The 22,570-nt window shown below is 34.0% G+C and overlaps 3 long non-coding RNA genes across 4 annotated transcripts in view; all 3 read right to left on the bottom strand.

Annotated features, from left to right (window-relative positions):
* Positions 1–1,267: 1,267 nt before the first annotated feature.
* On the bottom strand, positions 1,268–3,256 carry LOC133779813 (uncharacterized). Its single transcript, XR_009869162.1, has 4 exons — positions 2,902–3,256; positions 2,747–2,821; positions 2,217–2,278; positions 1,268–1,498 (listed from the first exon to the last, which is right to left on the bottom strand). It is a non-coding gene; the product is annotated as an uncharacterized LOC133779813 (long non-coding RNA).
* A 1,440-nt stretch (positions 3,257–4,696) lies between these two features.
* Positions 4,697–22,570, bottom strand: part of LOC133811784 (uncharacterized) — a 31,899-nt gene continuing 14,025 nt past the window's right edge. Inside the window, exons 3-6 of one of the 2 annotated variants that reach the window (XR_009883337.1) lie at positions 8,336–8,396; positions 6,392–6,470; positions 5,935–6,009; positions 4,697–5,724 (exon numbers count right to left, since the gene is read on the bottom strand). This is a non-coding gene — a long non-coding RNA (uncharacterized LOC133811784). The remainder of the gene's footprint in view (positions 5,725–5,934; positions 6,010–6,391; positions 6,471–8,335; positions 8,397–22,570) is intronic. The other variant, XR_009883325.1, reaches the window with a different exon arrangement.
* LOC133779810 (uncharacterized) lies at positions 11,357–14,697 on the bottom strand. The gene is made up of 6 exons (XR_009869161.1): positions 13,730–14,697; positions 13,343–13,638; positions 12,806–13,263; positions 12,244–12,689; positions 11,660–12,149; positions 11,357–11,583 (listed from the first exon to the last, which is right to left on the bottom strand). It is a non-coding gene; the product is annotated as an uncharacterized LOC133779810 (long non-coding RNA).

Raw genomic sequence — 22,570 nt, 5'->3', positions numbered from 1 at the left:
AATATTTCTTTGTTTATTTTGCAGACGTGACAAACGAAATAAAAAATGATACTTAATTTTGAAGGCTTTGTGTTGGGCAGCTGTAGAATATTTTGTGCTGAAAGTAGTAACTTTTCAATATGCTGAATATTTAAGACTACTTGAATACTTAAAGAAAATTTTGTTGTTGATGACAGTGTTGAGTGTTTTAAACTAATTTATGGATTGTTAATTCAATGTTGAATGTTTTTACTTTTTGTTATTTGGAAATCAAGTTCATTTGATGATGCTAGGATATATTATAAATCTAAATTTAATTATATAAATAAAAAATAAAAATATAATAGAATAAATTAGTGTTATATAAATGAATATATAATGAGAATTTAAACTTATCTAAATATTAAAATAATACGAAAAACGTGTTATAATATTTATTACAATAACACTTTTTATAAGTAAAGAATTTTGTTATGCAAACTTCATTATATAACACAAAAAATGTGTTATACTAAAGTGTAGTATAACACAAATTTATAAGTATTGAAATGTGTTATATAATCGACTATAAATAATATAATTAAACACTTATCTATTTATTAAAATAACACAGAAAGTGTGTTATCGTTGACAGTATAATAACACATCTGTATAACAATGATAAAGTGTTATGTAAAGTACTCTGACCTACAATAACATAGTCGGTCTTAACACGTCAAAACGTGTTATGGTATGTTTTGATAACACATTTTTGGTCTTATTAAAAGCATTTTTTCTTGTAGTGAAAAATTTAGTCAGAATTGTTATTACAACGGTAAGAGACGATAGATACGTCGTAAGCATCTCTCAACAGGAGCTATTAGAGTGGACCATGTACGCACTGATGATAACTTAGCAGATCCTTTGACGAAAGGATTAGCTAGAGAGAAAGTCCATAAAACATCGAAAGGAATGGGACTATTGCCCTTAGAATGATGAATCACTCATGATGGTAACCCAACCTAAAGATCGGAGATCCCAAAAACTAGGTTCAATGGGTAATAACAAGTTGTGAAGTGATATGAGTTGGATCATGTTATTTCCATTAAAGCATATAGAAGCATGAATTCATGAAGCAATGAGAGGATGAGTTAATAGAAACTCTTACTGAGATCTATACTCTATGTGGAGAGGAGTGTAACACCCTCACTTATTTTAGTTAAAACTATATTTGAGGTGTTACGTTTTAAAACTATATCATAATTTATTACTGTGGAAGTCTAGACATTTTTTTTTTAAAAAAAAAAACTTGAAAACTTATTTCACATTATTTACATTAAACATAAAATTTGTCTCAAACATATTATACATAAGTATTAAATAACCCAATTTATTTTCAAAACATAACTTCACACTTTATTACAAACATCACACTAATAACTGAAATAACCCACAAAAGGTCGATATGTTCATATGTACAAATCAGGGTAAGGACCATGCTTCAGTTCTCCTCATGTCATTCACACATTTCTTTCTCTACCTGCAACACAAGACAACTGTGAGCCTAAAGCTCAGTAAGCAAAGTAATGCATGCAATGCTAATGATTACCCAATATCAATGGACATACACAACTTCTTTTTAAATTTTGGGCCCCTTAATATTGTGCACACTGTTTGAATTGGTCAATGCCTGCAGGGCTTGTTACACATATAATATAAAATCTCATGGGTTCTCCTCCGGCTAGCCATTACCACAGTAGGGCACATTAAAAACCGTATTCCATCGTTGCCCCGTCGGGCTCAAGAGTTAAGGCGGCCACACACTGTGGTGTCAATACATATAACAATAACTCATATGGAGGAGAAATAAAAACGGAAACATGACAAACAATATAATTGGTTCACTAAAACCTAGCCCAAATTATTGGGCAGCCACTATAAGCCTACTATAGGCCTCCGTTTACACTTATTAACACTTTCATTTGCCTTTTCAAAACAGTGGCATTGAACTTAAACTTCTTATTACAAATTTCTTTTATGTTGCACAAAACTTGCAAAGTCATCATATGATTAATCATCATAATATCATGCATGGTCTTATATCATATAATAATTTACCATATCACTATTATGCCATGCATAAAAATTTATGATGAAGCATCAATGTATGTTAATACCACTTACTCACAAAATATTCATATAATGCATACTTTCACATAGCATGTAATTCTTGTGTTGCAGTTGAGTACTTTACTTACATTTTGTCCAAAATATATTTCACTGTGTAACAAGTGATGTCTTAGGTGTTGATATGCTTATCCTGACAATGGCGTGGATTTCTCATCACAATGAAGGCAGTAAGACATTGAACTATCATTTAAAAATACCCATAAAACATCATATCAACTTTCATATCCAAATCATGCCTAAAATGCCTTAAACCACCTAGATCGAGCGTTAGATTTATCTTAAACACTTAGAGAAATTTTGACAGAGTTTCCCCTTAATTTTAGCTATCCTCAAATATCAAAATCATCCAATAATCAACATCAAATAACCTGCCATAACCATATATCTCAAATACCAACATAATTCATCATAAAGTTATCATATACTGATTTTGATAAAATTCTAATTTCCTAGAACATCACCCAAATTAAATGAGTCTCCACATCTATTCAAACATTTATAAACATATATATCCTCTTATAAACTCAATAAAATAACCAAAAATTAGCTTGTACTCCAAGAACCCCAAAAACCTCATAAAACACAAAATTTCACTTACCGAGCAACTTTTCGGCGAAAACAATCTCTTCAAGCTTTTCTAAACCTCAAACCACTTGGAAACCACCAAAAATATCTTAAAAAGGATAAAACACCTTATATAAGCTCTCAAAAAAATTCAAAAACATGGTTTAACTTCCAAGTACAAGAACTTACCATAAAAAGACCAAAACTATGCTTAATTCACTTCTTTGGCTTTGATTTCACTTGGATCTCCTTAGAATTTCTTCAAACCAGCCAAGAAATGGTTTTTGGTTTTCTTTTCTCTCTGTTTTTCAGAGTAATGGTCGTGCAAAGTGATAAGGTTGATGAAAGTTCTTTATTTTCAATGATTTGGCCTTATTGTATCAAAATTTGACACCTTTCATCTCATCATTTCACCTTTTGACTTATGAAAACCTTATCACTTCAATAATTTCGAATTAATCATCTGCTAGGCCTATTATCCTTATGTGTAAAACACTCACACCAAACCTTAGGTCCATATGACTTCATACCCAATAGTTATGCTTACCCGATCGAGCGTAGCGCACTTATGCTAAGCTCGTTTTGACTTTGTATCAATACCACTGATTATGTATACCTCCCATCAAGAATTGATCTAATGGTTTTAAAACCATTTTTACTTCATCAATGAGACCTTAATCATACCTCAATTATATTTGGTAAATCCACTAATACTCAATTTTACCCCGAAATACTAGTAATCGACATTGTACTATTTTTCACCACTTAACATCTTTTGCCTTCTATATCTCACTTTCCTCACTTAATTCCATGCCTTGTCCATATTTTTCATACTTTCTTATATCTTGAGCACATCAAAAACCCATAAAAGACAACTCAAATGCCACAAGGTTAATAATATTGAGCATACATATAGACATCACATACACAACTTTTATACTTATACATGAAAACACTTATAAGAATATGCATATGCTCAAATTATACATATTGTATGATATGTAATGCAATGCAATGCAATCATGTGATTATTGGCTATATTATATTAAAATAATGTGGGTGCTACAATACTGAGCTACATGAGTACTCTTAATAGACTCACCTATGTGAATGTGAAAGTGGGGCCGCTTCCTATGGAATTTTGGACAAAATTTCTAGAGCATTCACTATACTGGGATAGACGTGCATGGCCATTAACACATGGGCTTTTTGACTACACCCTTGAAAGGTTGGTGCGTGGTATGATGTTAGAAATAGAGTTCAAGACTACATCTCACTCTAGTATAATCTAAATCGTATTCACTACGCAAATGTTCAAAATTCAAATCGAAAGATACATTTGTTTATGCACAATCTTATAGATTCCAATATTGCTCGAGAAAATATTTTATAAAAAATCAAGTGGGGCATTGTTGGAACTTTTTGTTAAAAGTTAAAAGTGAATTGTTAAAAATTGAAAAAGTATATTTGTGTGTGATATGGGAAAAATCCCACATGGATTTGGAACACTCCTCCAAGAATGTATATAAGATGCAAGTGTCATCCATTGGGGTGTGCCCCAAGGGGTATCCAGTTTTGTACGAATGGGTGAGGACTCACACACTTGACCACCACACGTGCACACGCCGCCACCGTCTGACCTGAGGTGTGGTGTCGTACTTTATTTTTTTGTTGAAAAAATTATTTAATAAAATAAATATTTTATTTATTAATTAATTAATTTTAAAACGATATATTAAGAAGCAATAAACGTGATCCGTTTTAACTGCATATGACCACGATAATTCCTCCCATATTTTATCTTGGGGCAGAGCCGCGAAACGTCTTAAAGGGTGCGACATAATCTGCAATTCAGCCAGAAAATTTATCAGTAATTCGTTCAAATTTTTATTTCAATTCAGAAATATCATCTTCGGTCAAAGATACTATCAATAGTTATGAAAACCAAAAACCATCACTCAAACAGAGAAGCAAATCAGCAGACATGTTGTCATAAATGATGGGCATTCTTGTAGTGCTAAATGCTTTAACATCTCCACAAATTAAAGTTTTCCACCTTTCAAGTTGAAAATCCACGGCAGATAACGAAAGAAGTTGACACAAAGATATGAAAGAAAGTGAATCAGAAACTGCGAGTGCATGCCACCATAATATATGGCTTGCGTTCTGAAGACCCTGTAGGCACTATTAATTATTCTTCAAAAGACTGCTATCCTCATATGCCATCAACAAACAAATTGTTGAGGCTTGCCTGACCAATCTTTTCCTAGGACCACTTGATGAACGGACCAGGAAGGCCCTTAAGGGCAATGAAGCAGAGGCGATTATCATCAACCAGCACTGCCCCATATACCTGAAAACGAGCCTTTTCTTTGGAGATATCTTCTGGATGACTTGCAACTCCGGTAGATCCAGCTTGAAGAACTGAAAGGGAATGGAGTTTGCCTTCTTTTTTGCTACTCTTTACACTTCTATCATTTACTATTCTGTTCCAAGCTTGAATAGACCCCAGTGGACTTACTAATGTGCAGTTTCAGTATAAAGAGAAAGTCTATTTCATTTTTCTCCTCCAAACAAGAAGAAGCACCCACTACATAAATAAGCAAACTTGCTGCTTTATAAGTTAGGAGCTCCAAATCACCTGTACCAAATTGAAATTAAAGTGAACAAAGAATATTGTAAATCTACACCATTGAGATGTATTCACGTTAAGAACAGTGTAGTGTAACAGATATAAAACAGATTCAGTTGATGTAAATGCAAACGATTAATTACTCAGTCCCTAAACTATAGCAAAAGTGTCTGGTTTTTTGGACTTTTTGTTTCATATTTGCCCCATACAATTGTTTCCCAAATCCAAAGATATTCATTCTGACAAAATTACAAGCCTCAGCGTTGGTCTTTAAACTTCGAAAAAAGCTCCATTTTAATCCCTTTCCATCAATGGTGTAGATTCTTCATGTTGTGAAAGTTTCAAGAAACACGAAGCGAACTCTCTCCATGTATTGTGGTCTGCGCATGTAGCATCAACATGACAAGCTATCATCTCCAACAAAGATTCAGAACATAATATTAAAAGAAAACAATTAATAAAAATATAATTCCAGGATTACAATTCATTACTCAACTGATACATAAAAATAACTCACGATGCTGTTAGGACCCATAATAATTCACACACAACACAGAGAACACTACCAGAACAAAACAATGAACACATACCGCTGTATTAAGGCCATTTAATATGATTTCTTTCTAAGAATTACATCCCTCTAAGGCCATTTGTTGGAAAATATTCTGTAATTAAATCGTATAATAGGAGTGAGTGTACATAGAAAAGAATAAGTCAAACGTAGAAATCAGGAAATTAATTTTGTACAGCTATTAACTTCCTAAAATAGCTTTCTTGTATTCCTATTTATGTGTACATTGTATACAGAAAATATATCTCAATAATATAGTAAGTATTATCTCTAAAAACTCTGATACCCTTTCACAGGTTTAAAATAAAATTCTTGTGAGTAGACGTATATTGAACTCCTCTAGTGTTTCCTAGAGATAACCTCAGTTTTTCCTTATCAATAACATCAAAAAAAATTATGAAGAGAGTTGAGTTCACCAATTGTTTGCAAAGACAACTAGATCATGTAGAGGAGTAAGTTTCACAAGGAAGGAGTACCATTTCGATGCATCATAACAAGCTTCACCAGTGAATCATGTTGTTATAGTCAAAATGCTCCATGAGGGTAGCTCTTAATCTGCAAAACATAGATACCATTCCAGCTCTAGAATATATAGGTCTTCACTAATAACAAGCAAAACATTTATTGACAAAAAAGCATCTGCTCACAAAAATCTCGTCATCACGTTGGGCAAAGTCAATAGCTAGTTATGATAAAATATAATATGTTAAAAAAATGATCAAATTGTTGCAAAATGTTATCTTTTCATCCAACTTTTGGAATTATAAAAACAATCAGTTGCCACAAAACCATCAGAAGGCAATAAAGTAACTTGTACTAAATTTTGACCATGTAGTGTGCTAAACCTCAAGTTTGTATTAATTTGAGAAGAATTACAAGAACAAAGTAGGAAAAAGATCCTACAGGAAAAAACAGAACAAAATTGCAAGAGGTTATGTTAATCTCTACTTGGATCAGAGAAGGGTACATTTTTAAACTCCCTAACATTAACCAGCCAAATTGCCACCCAAAATTTGACTCTATCCCAAAGACCAAAATTCTATTACAGCCACAAATGCCAATCACACATTAGCATAGAAAACGAGAATTCTTTAAATTCCTTGTTCTTGAAAATCAAAACAGGCACCCAATGTTTAACCCTATTCCATGGCTCCCATATTCTCTTCTATATCATTGAATAGTACAACTATTCAATTAGTGAAATGCTATTTTCCTCACCTCTTAAAAAGCCCATTCTAAAATCTATTTCTACTTTACTGTTGCTGTGTTAAAACAAAACTTTGCAGACAGACCTAGACCTGTTAACATGGAGATGACATTTTCACCCTCCGTACTGTTTTCAGACCTTTTAGCTTTCTTTGCTATTTATTTCACAGTTCAAAAATTTTATATGTACTCATGTGGTAAAACAGAACCTTCATAATCTTAGCAATAATTCTAAACCCAGAACCACCTCAATAATGTCAATTTTGGCTCCTAACAGCTACAATTTTCACTAACATTACTGCAATTAATCTAGCGTGTCAATCCTCTCGTATGATCAATTATTTTACATGTTACCCACCTTGAAGAAACTCCCAAAGCAAAAGAAATTCAATTCATTTGGAAAACTCCTCTACTTTTTGGCAATCATACACAGTAAAAATACCACGAAGGCAGTACTGATTATAAATTACAGCAGAATATGTCAAGCATATTTAGGGTCTCATCAACAGCATTATTGCAATCAACCTAACAAGTCGATTCCTCTGGAGTATAATCTATCACTATTGCGTGAAATACCATATTGAATAATCTTCCAAGCAAAGAAAATTAATAAATTTGTCAAATTACTATTACATTTGGCAACCATCCACAACTAAAATAAGATTTGACTCATATAAAAAGAAAAACACTTGAGGGAGTCAACAAACAAGAATCAGATGAAAAATAGAGAAAAAATGAGTTTAATAACTTGCAAAAACTCTTCTTTCAAGTTCAAAGGAAGCAACCATATACAACAACATAGAAAAAAATGAATACCGGATGGGAAGTGGTGAGTTTTATTTTATATATTTTGTGTTATAAAATAATGGGTGGCTTTTTTTGTTCTAATTTTCAATTCAGTGGTTGCTGAAGAGATTGTGATGACCGATTTCAATGACCGGCCAGTTGGAGAAAAGGGCAATGGGAGAGTGTAGTTCGAAATTGAAGAGTACGAGTACTATGAAGAACAGTAAAATGGTTAACATTTCGTAAAAGTACTCTCATAAAAGTTACATATACAGTTGTCCTTAGTAACAGAATCATTATAAATATATATATATATATATTACAAGGAAATTAACAAAAAATTACTTAATAATGAGTGAAGCAATTTATCAAACACTACGTAACCACACTACCAGTATATGACATATTGTTTCAACTTTGTTCCATACCTCAATTTTGTCAAGCATGACCAGCCCCACCAAGCCTACTCATTCTTAAGACTTGTTTCAACTGTAGAAAAAAAAAAACAATAAACAGAGAGAAATTTGGCGAAATGACTTTCTCAGGTAGTGAAATTAGCAAATTGGCTTTTTATTTTTTTATAGTTACTATTTTTTTTAAAATCGATGAGGTGGCGTTCATTAGAAGGATTCTCGAAATAAAATTACCTTAATACATATAAAAAAAATCTTGTTGTTTTTTTTAGTAGTTGAGTGACTTTAAAAAGTGTAGAGACACTTAGAATGAAAGTAATATTAAACTTAATTGTATAAAATTGTTCACTTTACTCTTAAAATATATGTGGGTCTACAAATATAATTAACTTTACCCCTAAAAATTTGAAACAAACATGAAAAGTATTTTAAATTCTTATTCCCACATTCATATTGCCACATACCAAACACCCCTAAACAATTGGAGTCCATCGTCTTCCTCCCCTTTCACATATGAGTGTTTTGTAAAGGGAAATTTGGGTATTTATGCATATTGTAGGTGCATATATCAAAAAATATTGTAGGTGCATATATCAAAAAAATATCATTATTTAACATCATTCCAAAATAATGGTATTTGTTTGGTTTCCAAAAATACATTTATCATTTTTTTAGCCTCCATTCGTCTTCTCTCTCAGGTTACCTTTATTTTTTGGACACCATCCATCCATCTTTTATCAATTAAGATACTAATTTATGCATTTCGAATAGATCTTAGCATAATTTTTTGGTTTTTTTTTGCAATTTTTTTAACAATTTTTTAGATCTGAAACGTAAAAAGTTGCAGAAAACTCGATGTACCTCGATGCCCAACTCGATAGGTCCTTAAAAATCATGATTTTTAAGAAAAAAACCATCTGTCTCGATAAGACTCGATAGGTCTCGATACAAATCAATGCAATTGATAGAAATTGCATAAATTTTCACTCGGGTGTCCGTTTGAGGTGGTTTTTTTTTTAATTTGGGTATTGTCTTGAGATCTACACGTTTGGGATATGTAAACACACATTTGGAAAGTTACAAGTTTGAAAACATAGCCAACTTTGAAAATATAATGGTATTGTTTTTTAACTTTGGTGTGTTTTCAAGCTTTCAACTTCCCAAATGCATGTGTAAACATATTAGACGTGTAGATCTCAACAAAGTACCCAAATTCAAAAAAAAAATCACCTCAAACGGACACCCAAGTGAAAAGTTATGCACATTCTATTACATGTTGCAAAGATGAAAGATTCAAAATTCTTTGTCATTCGACAATACCATGGTCTTCACACTTGCTCATTGATGAATTGAAATTTCAATCATAGACAAGCATCCAGCCGTGTTATTGGTGCTCGTGTGCAGGGACACTTCAAGAACAGGAAGGATCCAATCAACCCTAGAAGCCTCGTGGGATTCATGCGCGAGGAAATGAAAGTTCAAGTCAGTTATTGGAAGGCTTGGAAACAATGGACTCAAAATTTGATCAGAGGAACAGCAAAAGAAAATTTTTCCTTGCTCCCTTCGTATTGTCATATTTTGAAGCAAGTAAATCCAGGCACAGTTACCCACATTGAACTTGATTCAGAAAATACGTTCAAGTACTTTTTTATGGCTTTGCGAGTGGCTATAAGAGGGTTCTCCTACATGAGGAAAGTAATTGGTATAGATGCGGCTTGGATCAAAACTAAGCATAAGAGTGTGTTATTAGTAGCAACTACACAAGATAGTGAATATCATACTTACCACATTGCATGGGGTTTGGTTGATAGTGAGAATAACGCTTCTTGGACATGGTTCTTAGAGAAGTTGAAGGAGTTGATACCTGATAGCTCAGACTTGTGTTTTATTTCTGATAGACATCAAAGTACCGAACATGCAGTGCGTCATGTTTATGTTATGGCTTCTCATGGGGCATGCTATTGGCACGTAAAGCAGAATATAAAACATCGTTTCAAAACATTGCTTCGACTAAATTATACAAGAAAGCTGCAATTGCATATCGTATCGAAGAGTTTAATAAACATTTTGATCATATTCGCAAAATATATCCACATGTTGCTAAGTATCTTGAGAATGATGTCAAGTTCAAAAAATGGTCTAGAGCACATTTTGGTGGTAATCAGTATGAATTTATGACCACTAACATAGTTGAGACTGTGTATAATTTGATGCGAAAGGCAAGAGAGTATCCAATTATTGTTATGATCGATTTTATCATAAGCACCATGGAACAGTAGTTCCTTACTCGTTGTCGAGAAACATATGTTGTGACTAACTCCATTGACACCGAAGAGAGAGGAAACCTTAAGAAAAAGATGGGATGAAGTTGGTTCATTGATAACACTCCAATTAAATGAGAATGAGTACAATGTAATGTGCGGAGAATTCGATGTAATGGGGTAAGTAAGGTCAAAAAGTTGTACGTGCAAAATTTTTGATATTGAGAAGCTTCCATGTGTTCATGCCATAGCAGCAGCAGGAAAGTCCCAACCTCAAAATACTGGAGAACTTTATATATTCGATGTGTTCAAAATTCTACACTTCAGAATATTGGTTGTTAGCATATGCTGAAACTATATATCATGTTCCTCCAAACTCACAGTGGACCAACATTCCTGAAGATGTTACTACAATACAAGTGATAGCACCACTTGAAGACATGACTAAAGGGCGACCAAAAATCAATCGCATACCCTCCCAAGATGAAGTTTCTAAATTAGGTGTAAATGCTTCAATGCGACCCTTAGGGTCTCTTAGTGCAATTTTTGGGTCTCTTAGTGCAAGTTTAGGGTCTCTTATAAATTATGTGTAAATGCTTCAATGCAATCCTTAGGGTCTCTTACTGCAATTTTAGGGTTTCTTATAAATTAGGTGTAAATGCTTCAATGCGACCCTTAGGGTCTCTTAGTGCAATTTTAGGGTCTCTTATAAATTAGGTGTACTTGCTTCAATGCGACCCTTAGGGTCTCTTAGTGCAATTTTAGTGTCTCTTAGTACAATTTTAAGGTTTCTTATAAATTAGGTGTAAATGCTTCAATGCGACCCTTAGAGTCTCTTCGTGCAATTTTAGGGTTTCTAATAAATTAGGTGTAAATTCTTTAAGGCGACCCTTAAGATCTCTTAGTGCAATTGTCGTCGTTTAGCAACGTTCTAGCTGACTTGTTGCATTACCAGCAATGTGCATTTCTATTGTCTTCAGCATGAATATACCACAATCTCCCCTATGAAAGACAAGGTTAACTATATTAGTATTATCTTTAAAAGTTGATGATACATGTAAATTTAAATGAAACTTACATTCTATTGCTTTGAGGAACAGTATCTGCGGGGGAAACTTCTATCTTCATGAAGTACATACACTGAGCACGAAATTCATTAAAATGACCACTATCATGAAGTAATAGCGGAAAATATTATGCAAGTGGTTGCACTGATCTTTCCATTGCTTCTATGGAGATCCAATATTCTGGATTGGAGTTATAAATCCATATTGTCCACATTCTAATGTCTACTGCCAATGCCATCCAATGTTTGTTGTTATTGTTCTATGGCACATAGAAGTAATTCACTTTGGACCAAGCTCTCCCTCTAATGAGTCTAATTGCATCAACAAATGACATTAGCTGTGGAGACTTTTTGTATACGGTGGTGCTAGTCTCTCGAGACTTGCAATATAACTTACGAACATATTTCCCAAACTCATCAGTCAAAATGCATCTTCTTGTGGAAAGATGTCTTGAAATTTGTCTATTCGTTTTCTAAATATATAAGTTATTTCATCCACATGCTGCCCAAAAGCATTAACTATTCAATATTAGTTAAGCTGAAAAAGAAAACTAGTATTAACAAATTATTATGAAATAATGAATGAGAAAGCTTACCTCACTATCAAAATATTCTTGCTTTGCCAACAAAGTCTCAAAAAAACTTCTTTCTCGAAATAATAGGTCGCAGCGAATGATGGGTCTACCACATGTATCCCCATTGTACCACACATCCTCTTCAATAGGCGGCCTAAAAGGGTCGAAAGTAGGAGGTTCTATCTTTGAGTATCAACGTTTCTTTGGCCATGATATGAAAAGTGATAACAAGTTTTGAGTGCGTTTTCTTAATCTCAAGGGTTGGCCATCTCGAACTACATGTTCTACCTCATCACCAGGTTCTTCGTTACCAACCCCTTCATAAATAATTGATGGTGGTATCTCAGAGGTATGTGGAGGTGAATGAGATGGTGTGGTGATTGCGTCTCTGGAAGGTTGTGCAGCCATATCAGTTACCTTAGGGTCACTATCTATATTATGCTCTCCTTGAGGTGTGGTGAATTCATCTACAAAGTTTGCATGCGCATTGAAAGGTGTATCATACAACCATGGAGTAACAAAGCATTTAAGTTATAATTAAGAAATAAAGAATAATCAGAAGCTAAAGTACTTGAAAAGTTACTTGTGGATCTTCACACCCAGAAAAATGTGCATGCACAGGTCGAAGGATGTCAGTCAAAACATCAAACTTTTCCATTAATGTCATATTTCTCTCTATTCAGAAACTCACTCTCAGAGTTGGCTGCCATTATTGCATCATGCCTCTCTTTATTCAAACGTTTCATCTCCTCATACCTCTCTTTATTCAAACGTTCATTCTTCTCATATCTCGCTATGTGCAGTTTTTCTTGGTCAGCCATGAAACATTTTAGTGATTCAAATAATTCACTATAAACATGATCAGTTGGGGCAGATTGTGAGGATGGCACAGAACGAACTGGAGTAAACTGAGGAGGTGGCATAGAAGAATCTACAAAGACCTGGGTTGAAGGACCCTCTAAGAATGGTGGATGAGGAGATGGAAGTGGGGAATCTGGCGTAGAACAATACGAGGATTATTACACAGGATGACATTGCTGCCTAAAAATGAAGAAATCAGATCTATAATGTCATCTACATTATCTACATAGCTACGAAGCATTTCATAGAACAGTTATACCTTCTCTTCCGCACTTGGAACTAGAGTAGGTCGCACAAAGAACTGAGAAACCAAATAAATAAAAGTAAAATGAGTTAACATAACCAAATATATTTGCATTTTAAAAAATTCATAAGCAATTTTTATAAGTGGATAAATACGTCATCATCTTCTTCTATTACTTTGGATATTCTTGCAACTATGATATTTTGGACCTTAACATTTATTTTCCAACCAATCCATCATGGAATATGATTTCCTGGAATTCTTTGTCCAAGCATTTCTCCCAATTTTGACATTACTTCACAGATCCATATCTACAATAATCAAAACAAAATTATAAGCATGAAAAACATATGATAAGCCATACTTATCAAAATTTAGATACAAAAGTTTAGATTTTTTTACCTGAAATATCCAAGGACAACATATGAAGTTCCACCTGATAATATATTTATTATGATCTTTCCGGAACTTTACTCGAGTGATTTGATCTATAATCTTCTCATATACCAGCCTCCCCCAAGGATATTTATCAAATATTTCCAAATTGTCCACTAGTTGTAGCCAAGATAAATCTATTGTAGTACCGGCACTTGAATATAACAGAAACGCACTTAGTAGGTAGATAAAGCACAACTTCACTTTGTCTTTCGTTCTCGCCTCTTTTGGTATATTATCTAGCACATTTTCTACATCCTCTATTTTTATAGACCTATCCTTGAAGTACTTATTCTTTAAATTGTTGTTTGATGAAACCACATTTAGTTCTTCTGATGTTAATTCGCCATCAGTGTATAATCCATTTACTATTGCAAACTCTTGGATAGAGAACCTCACAAGTTTGTCATTTATCAAAACCACAACTCATGCTTTTTTTGACAATTTATCATCCTTGCAATTATCTGGTGTGATAAGGTCCCCCAAAACTTCCCTTTCCAAGAGAGGTCCAACAAATGACCCAACTGACCATATTTTCTGAAAGCATTCTCGTCAGTTTTTTATAACCATGAATTTATTTTTTCAAACATTTGCATAAAAGACCTAATGGTAACTTTAGATTTCCTTCGAACATTTTCATTTATAATAACACTCGAGACACAAGGAAGCTCTGTTGTCAAAATAGTTTTAGAAATCTGAAATAATTTTCCAAACAAACAAAATACAATGTAAATTAATGTAAATAATAAGTGCAAATATTTATTACAAAATTGAAATAAGTGACTCTAAGTTGTGTTAGGTCTCTTAGTGTATATTTACATCAACAAGAAAATTGAACTAAGCGACCCTAAGAGACCCAAAGGGTCGCAAATGTCACTTAGTGTATTTTAACATCTAAGAAGAAAATTGAACTAAGCGACCCTCTGAGTCGCAAAGGTCGATTAGTGTATTTTAACATCAAGAAAAAAATTAAACTGAGCGACCCTAAGAGACCCAGAGGGTCGCAAAGGTCACTTAGTGTATTTTAACAACTAAGAAAAAAATTGAACTAAGCGACCCACAGGGTCGCTTAGTGTATTTTAACATAAAGAATAAAATTGAACTAAGCGACTCACAGGGTCGCTTATGGTCATTTATGGTTGCTTAGTGTATTTTAACATAAAGAATAAAAGTGAACTAAGCGACCCAGGAAGTCACAGAAGGATGCTTAGTGTATTTTAACATTAAGAAAAAAATTACACTGAGATACCCTAAAAGACCCTTAATTGCACTAGGCAACTCTATGAGTTACATATGGTCTCTTAGTGTAATTTTCAATTCAATATTCATATAGTTTTCAGAACAGTGATGAACTCTAACAATGAAAATAAACTTAAAATTATAGAATTTTTACTTTTTTCAATTTGTACACCAATTTACTCAAAATCAAAATTATTCATATCCATCAAATCATAATCTTAATCATTCAAATTCATTAAACTATAATCATAATCTTACTTGTTCATTTGATGACAGCTGACAAAATGTAGTTGATTCCTCCATTATTGCTTCCATTATATTTTCTTCAAAATAAAGAGCATAAGAGAGTACGAGAATGAGTGAAAGTGAAACTATTGTGGAAATAAGTAAAAGAAAATAAATACCAGGAAAAATCTTGTCACCGTTGAGGGTGGTCGGAGCTCACCGCCGGCGAACTTTTCACGGTAGAATGAGGTTGCTGTCTTCAATGGAGAAGAAGAGAGGGAGGTATGTGAGAGAAAGGAGGAAGACGATGGACACTATTGTTTAGGGATTTGTTATATGTATTAAGCCTATTTTATTTACAGAATCCAGTCACATCATCGGATTTAATAAAATGTAATAACTATAAAAATTAATTACAATAAAAAAAGCCATTTTGCCAATATCAATATCTGAAAAAGCCATTTTGGCAAATTCCTCTCACATATCTTTCTTCTTCTGCATTGAAGAGACTAGAGCATCAACATTTTCCTGCCATGAAAAGTTCGTCGGCGACGAGCTCCAACCACCCTCAACAGGGACAACATATTGGTATTTATTTTCTTTTACTTATTTCCACAATAGTTCCGCCTTCACTCATTCCCTTACTCTCTTTATTTTGAAGAAAATATAATTGTTATCCCCTTTTCCTCCCCACACTCCCGGCTCCGTACCTTGAGTCCATGGGTCATCTTGAAGGGACCTAAGGCCCAGATCAAGCCCAATAGACGGGGAAGGAGTGAGTCCTGGTGGCCCGAATATCAGTAAGCCCAACATGGTCCCAGAATGTAAGTCGGGACCACGAAGTTGGCATGTTTCATCTTCCCGGACCCTTGTACGGTGTCATCTAGGGAGCAATAAGGATATTGTTTCCTCCAAGTCTAAAAATGGACCGGGACGGTAGCAAATGAACCTGGGCTCTGGTAAACGAACCAAGGTCTTGGTAAATGGACCGGAACGGTAGGGGATGAACCCAGGTTCTGGTAAACAAACCAGGGTCTTAGTAAATGGATTAGGAAGTTAGTAGACGAACCCGGACCAGGCGACCGGGTTGGGCGTGATAAACTGTTCTCGACACTGACATCACCCAAAGAAACACAGAGTTTTTTCCCCACAACTAACCTGCAGAAGAGGTTACATACGGAATGCACACCATTATTTCAGAATCGTACTGCCACTACTCTGACGGATCATGTCCCTCGGATCTCCTTAGAAGCTCACGTGAACCAAACTGAATCTACTTACTGTTGTCAGTCTGACATTGTGGTTATGCTCAAGTCAGCCCAATAGGCCTTGATTAGTGTATTTAATTTAATAAAATCATTTGTATGAAGCCTCCATCAGTGAACAAATAGTGTTTGTACCCTTATTGGGCCCGGATTAGTCCAGCCCAAATCCAGAGCACTCAACTGCCTATAAATATGAACAGTTATGCACTGTGGAAAGGATCTGATTTTTCTCTTGTAAGCATATACTCTACTCAAATTAAGAGAAAACTTCATTACTAAAGCTCCTTAAGCTCTAATACAATAGACTCGTGGTCTAAGGCTCTTTAACCCCCCAACCACGTAAAATCCCTTGTGTGATTATCTCTAATCCTTTCTTTTTAAAATCTCTTATCTTTTATAATTCTAGTTTCTGAAAAACTTGGTAAACAATAATGGAAGCAACAATGGAGGAATCAACTACATTTTGTCAGCCTTCCGCAAATGAACAAGTAAGATTATGGTTATGCGTTTAATGAATTAGAATGATTAAGATTATGAGTTTAATGGATTAGAATGATTTTGATTTTGACTAAATTGATGTTTAAATTGAAAATAAAAATAAGTGAAAATTCTATATTTTTAAGTATATTTTCATTGTTAGATTTCATCATTGTTCTCAAAATAATATAAATACCAACTTGAAAATTAAACTAAGAGACCATATGTAACCCATTGAGTCACCTAGTGTAATTAAGGGTCTTTTAGTGTAATTTTCTTCTTAATGTTAAAATACACTAAGTGACCTTCTACGACCCAGATGATCGCTTAGTTCAATTTACTTCATTATGTTAAGATACACTAAGCGACCTTTTGCAACCCTCTAGGTCGCTTAGTTTAATCTTCTTAAATGTTAAAATACACTAAGCGACCCTCTAGATCTCTTAGTTCAATTTCTATGTTGATGTAAAAATACACTAATAGACCATTTGCAACCATGTGGGTCGCTTAGTTCAATTTTCTTCTTAGATGTTAAAATACACAAAGCGACCTTTGCGACCCTCTAGGTCTCTTAGGGTCGCTTAGTTCAATTGTCTTATTAATGTAAAAATACACTAAGAGACCTGACCCTATCTGACCCAGCTTAGGGTTGCTTATTTCAATTTGTAATAAATGTTTGCACTTATTATTTACATTGTTTTTGTTTGTTTGGCAAATTATTTCAGAATTCTAGAACTGTTTTGACAATAGAGCTTCCTTGTATCCCGAGTGTTATTACGAATGAAAATGTTCAAAGAAAATCTAAAGTTACCATTAGATCTTTGATGCAAATGTTTGAAAAAATAAATTCATGGTTATCAAAAACTAACAAGATTGTTTTTAGAAAATATAGTCAGTTGGGTCATTTATTGGACCTCTCTTGGAAAGGAAAGTTTTGGGGTACCTTATTGCAACAGATAATTGCAAGGAGGATAAATTGTCAAAAAAAGCATGAGTTGTGGTTTTTGATAAATGGCAAACCTGTGAGGTTCTCTATCCAAGAGTTTGCAATAGTATCTGGATTATACCCTGATGGCGAATTAACACCAGAAGAACTAAATGTTCATCAAACAACAATTTAAAGAATAAGTACTTCAAGGATAGGTTTATAAAAATAAAGGGTGTAGAAAATGTGCTAGATAATATACCAAAAGAGGCGAGAAAGAAAGACAGAGTGAAGTTGTGCTTTATCTACCTCCTAAGAGCGTTTCTGTTACATTCAAGTGTCGGTACCACAATAGATTCATCTTGGCTACAACTAGTGGACAATTTGGAGATATTTGACAAATATCCTTGGGGGAGGCTGGTAAATGAGAAGATTATAGATCAAATAACTTGTGTAAAATTTTAGACAGGTCCTAATAAAGATGTTATCAAGTGGAACTTCATATGCTGTCTTTGGATATTTCATGTAAAAAAATCTAAGATTATGTATGTAATTTTTTATAAGTATCACTTATCATGTGTTTTTTCAGGCTTATAATTTTTATTTTGATTCTTATAGATTTGGATCTATGAAGCAATGCCAAAATTGGGAGAAATTGTTGGACAAAGAATTCTATGAAATCATATTCCACTATAGATTAGTTGAAACATAAATGTTAGCCATCAAAATATCTCAGTTGGAAGAATATCCAAAGTAATAGAAAAATATGATGAGGTATTTATCCACATATAAAAATTGCTTATGAATTTTTTAAAACGCAAATATATTTGGTTATTTTTCTTTCCTTTCTTTGTGCGACCTACTCTAGCTCCAAGTGCGAAAGAGAAGGTACAACTGTTCTATGAAAGACTTCATAGCTATGTAGACAATGCAAATGACATTATAGATCAGATTTCATCATTTTAGTTGGCAGTGTCATCATGCGTAATAATCATCGTATTGTTGCGGGAGAAGAGGCCTAAATCCATCTAGAGTGCTCTATGCCAAATTGCCAACCTCCATCTCCTCATCTACCATCCTCAGAGGATCCTTCAACTCAGATCTTTGTAGATTCTTCTTTGCCACCTCCTTAGTGTACTCCAACTCAACATGTGTCATCCTCACAACCTACCCCAACTGACCATGTTTATAGTGAATTATTGGAATCACTAAAATGTTCCATGGATGACCAAGAAAAATTGCACATATCGAGATATGAGGAGATGGAACGTTTGAATAAAGAAAGACATGACGCAATCATGCCAGCCAACACCGAGTGTGAGTTTCTGAATAGAGAGAGAAATGTGGCATTAATGGAAAAGGTGGATGTTTTGATTAACATCCTTCGACCTGTGCTTGCACATTTTTTTGGGTGTGGAGTGACCCCACCTACAGGAGAGAATACTACAATGGATGACTAACAAAGAGAGAAAAATATAGATGAAGACTCACATGTAACTTTTCAAGTACTTTTGCTTTTGATTATCCTTTATTTCGTAATTATAAGTTAAATGCTTTGTTACTCCATGGTTGTAGGATATGCCTTTTAATGCGCGTGCAGACTTTGTAGATGAATTCACCACACCTCAAGGAGAGAAGAATATAAATAGTGACCCACATGTAATTGATATGGCTGCACAACCTTCCAGAGACGCAATCACCACACCGTCTTATTCACCTACACATACATATGAGACACCACCATCAATTATTTATGAAGGAGTTAGTAACGAAGAACCTGGTGATGAGGTAGAACAAGTATTTCGAGAGGGTCGATCATTGAGATTAAGAAAACGTGCTCAAAACTTGTTATCACCTTTCATATCATGGCCAAAGAAACGTCGATACTCAAAGTTAGAACCTCTTACTTTCGACCATTTTAGGCTGCCTATTGAAGATGATGTGCAAGCTTTTTATAGGTGGTATAATGGGGATACAAGTGGTAGACCCGTTATTCGTTGCGGCCTATTATTTTAAGAAATAAGTTTTTTTGAGATATTGTTGGCAAAGCAATAATATATTGATAGCGAGGTAAGTTTTATCGTTCAATTATTTCATAATAATTTTCTTTTTCAGCTTAACTAATATTGAATAGCTGATATTTTTGGGCAACATGTAGATGAAATAACCTATATACTTAGAAAACGAATGGAAAATTTGAAGATATCTTTCCACATGATAGATGCATTTTGACTGGTGAGTTTGGGAAATATGTGCGTGAGTTATATTGCAAGTCTCGAGAGACTAGCACCACAGTATACAAAAAGTCTCCACAGCTAATGTCATTTGTTGATGCAATGAGACCCATTAGAGGGAGAGTTTGCTCCAAAGTGAATTACTTCTATGTGCCATGGAACAATAAAAACAAACATTGGATGACATTGGTAGTAGACATTAGTGTATGGAGATCCAATATTTTGGATTAGAGTCATAAATCCATATTGTCCACATTCTGATAGCGAGGTGGACAATGTGGACAATATGGATTTATGACTCTAATCCAAAATATTGGATCTCCATACACTAATGTCTACTACCAATGTCATCCAGTGCTTGCTTTTATTGTTCCATGACACATAGAAGTAATTCACTTTGGACCAAACTCTCCCTCTAATGGGTCTCATTGCATCAACAAATGACATTAGCTGTGGAGACTTTTTGTATATTGTGGTGCTAGTCTCTCGAGACTTGCAATATAACTCACACACATATTTCTCAAACTCACCAATGCATCTATTTTGTGGAAAGATATCTTGATTTTTTTCCATTCGTTTTTTAAGTATATAGGTTATTTCATCTACATGTTGCCCAAAAATATCAGTTATTCAATATTAGTTAAGCTGAAAAAGAAAATTAGTTTTAACTAATTATTATGAAATAACTGAATGATAAAACTTACCTCGCTATCAATATATTGTTGCTTTGCCAACAATATCTCAAAAAAACTTCTTTTTTGAAATAATAGGCCGCAACGAATGACGGGTCTACCACTTGTAACCCCATTGTACCACCTATAAAAAGCTTGCACATCATCTTCAATAGGCAGCCTAAAAGGGTCGAAAGTAAGAGGTTCTAACTTTGAGTATTGACGTTTCTTTGGCCATGATATGAAAGGTCATAACAAGGTTCGAGCACGTTTTCTTAATCTCAGTGATTGGCCTTCTTGAAATACTTGTTCTACCTTATCATCAGGTTCTTCATCACTAACCCCTTCATAAATAATTGATGGTGGTGTCTCATAGGTATGTGCAGGTAAATGAGTTGGTGTGGTGATTGTGTCTCTAGAAGGTTGTGTAGCCATATCAATTACATGTGGGTCACTATTTATATTCTTCTCTCCTTGAGGTATGGTGAATCTTATAACTCTTGAATAAAGAGTTATCTGTCATACTTTTAAGCTTATTATAAACGAAAAGAATGAGTTGAGTGATACTTTTGTAATGGTGTCATTTCATTTCATTATTCTCTTTTCATAGTTTTATCATATCCTTTAGTCTTTGTGAAGTGTTTGAGCATTTAATCGCATTTAGAGAGTTTTTGCATGGTACTCTCTAAAGAAATCAAGAAAAACAAATAGATTTTTATTATGTGTTGCTTGTGATGAAATATAGGGTTTGCTAAAGACAGGAGCGTTTTGCTGCAGCATTTTCAGAAAAAATAGGAGGAAATATCAGCTCAAAGAGGAGTGCATGTGGCATCACTTATCCAGCTGTAAAAGGAGGCTGACGTGGCACAAAGTGGGTACATATATTATATCAGCAACTTTTAAGTGAATGGGTCACGTGTGAGAGAAAAAGGAGGGATAAAATTGGGAAATAAAAAGAAGGAAAAGAAGAGGGTTGTACCCTAGCTAATTAAGAAAAGAGCAGCCTCCATTTTTGGAGGGAGACTTGAGCCATAAGTTGACTGCAGAAAAACAGAGAGAAAAAACGCCAGAAAAAAAAAAGGAGGTTCAAGGAAGAAGGAGGAAAATCAAAGAAGCTCAAGCATCATTTTGGATTTGTTTTTCTCTTCTTCCTAAACTCTATTGTATTAATTTCTGAGTTGGATTCTAAACTGAATATCATGGGCTGTTTTGATTGTGAATTAATGTCTATGAACTCAGCCATGAACTCATTTTTAGGTGGCTTGAATTGTTGATGAACTCTATGTTATAGTCTATAAATTTTTTGCACTTTATTCTAGTAAAATATCCTTTGTTCATTCAAGTGTGCCAGCAATGGCAAGTTATTTAATTATGTTTAATGCTGGAAAGATTAAATGTAATGGGAAAAGTTTGGATGACACAAGTCATAATCTAGGTTAGGTTATGTTAGTAAGTAACATAGGGATATGTTATTTGCCTTGTGTAACTTTGGAGAATTAAACTTTGATTTGCATTCTTAAATCTGATTTTGCATAGGAATATGTTTAGGTGGAAGAATTAATATCCTAAAATTTGGGAAAGTTTTATGGGTGTTTAAACGAATTCTTGTTAACCTGGGAGTTTTGCTAGAATATTGCTGCAGCAATCTGTCTGCAAATTATTCAGGACGAATAATATAGGGGAAATCAATAATTCAAGTCCATTTTGCAATCCATATAATTCTCTCAATTTTCTTATTCAGTTCAGTTTTTAATTTCAGTATTTCCATTTTA

Source organism: Humulus lupulus, chromosome 1, assembly GCF_963169125.1.
Source record: "Humulus lupulus chromosome 1, drHumLupu1.1, whole genome shotgun sequence".
NCBI classification, from domain to species: domain Eukaryota; kingdom Viridiplantae; phylum Streptophyta; class Magnoliopsida; order Rosales; family Cannabaceae; genus Humulus; species Humulus lupulus.
Note: the sequence above shows the minus strand (reverse complement) of the source record. Positions and strands in the feature narration are given on the sequence as shown.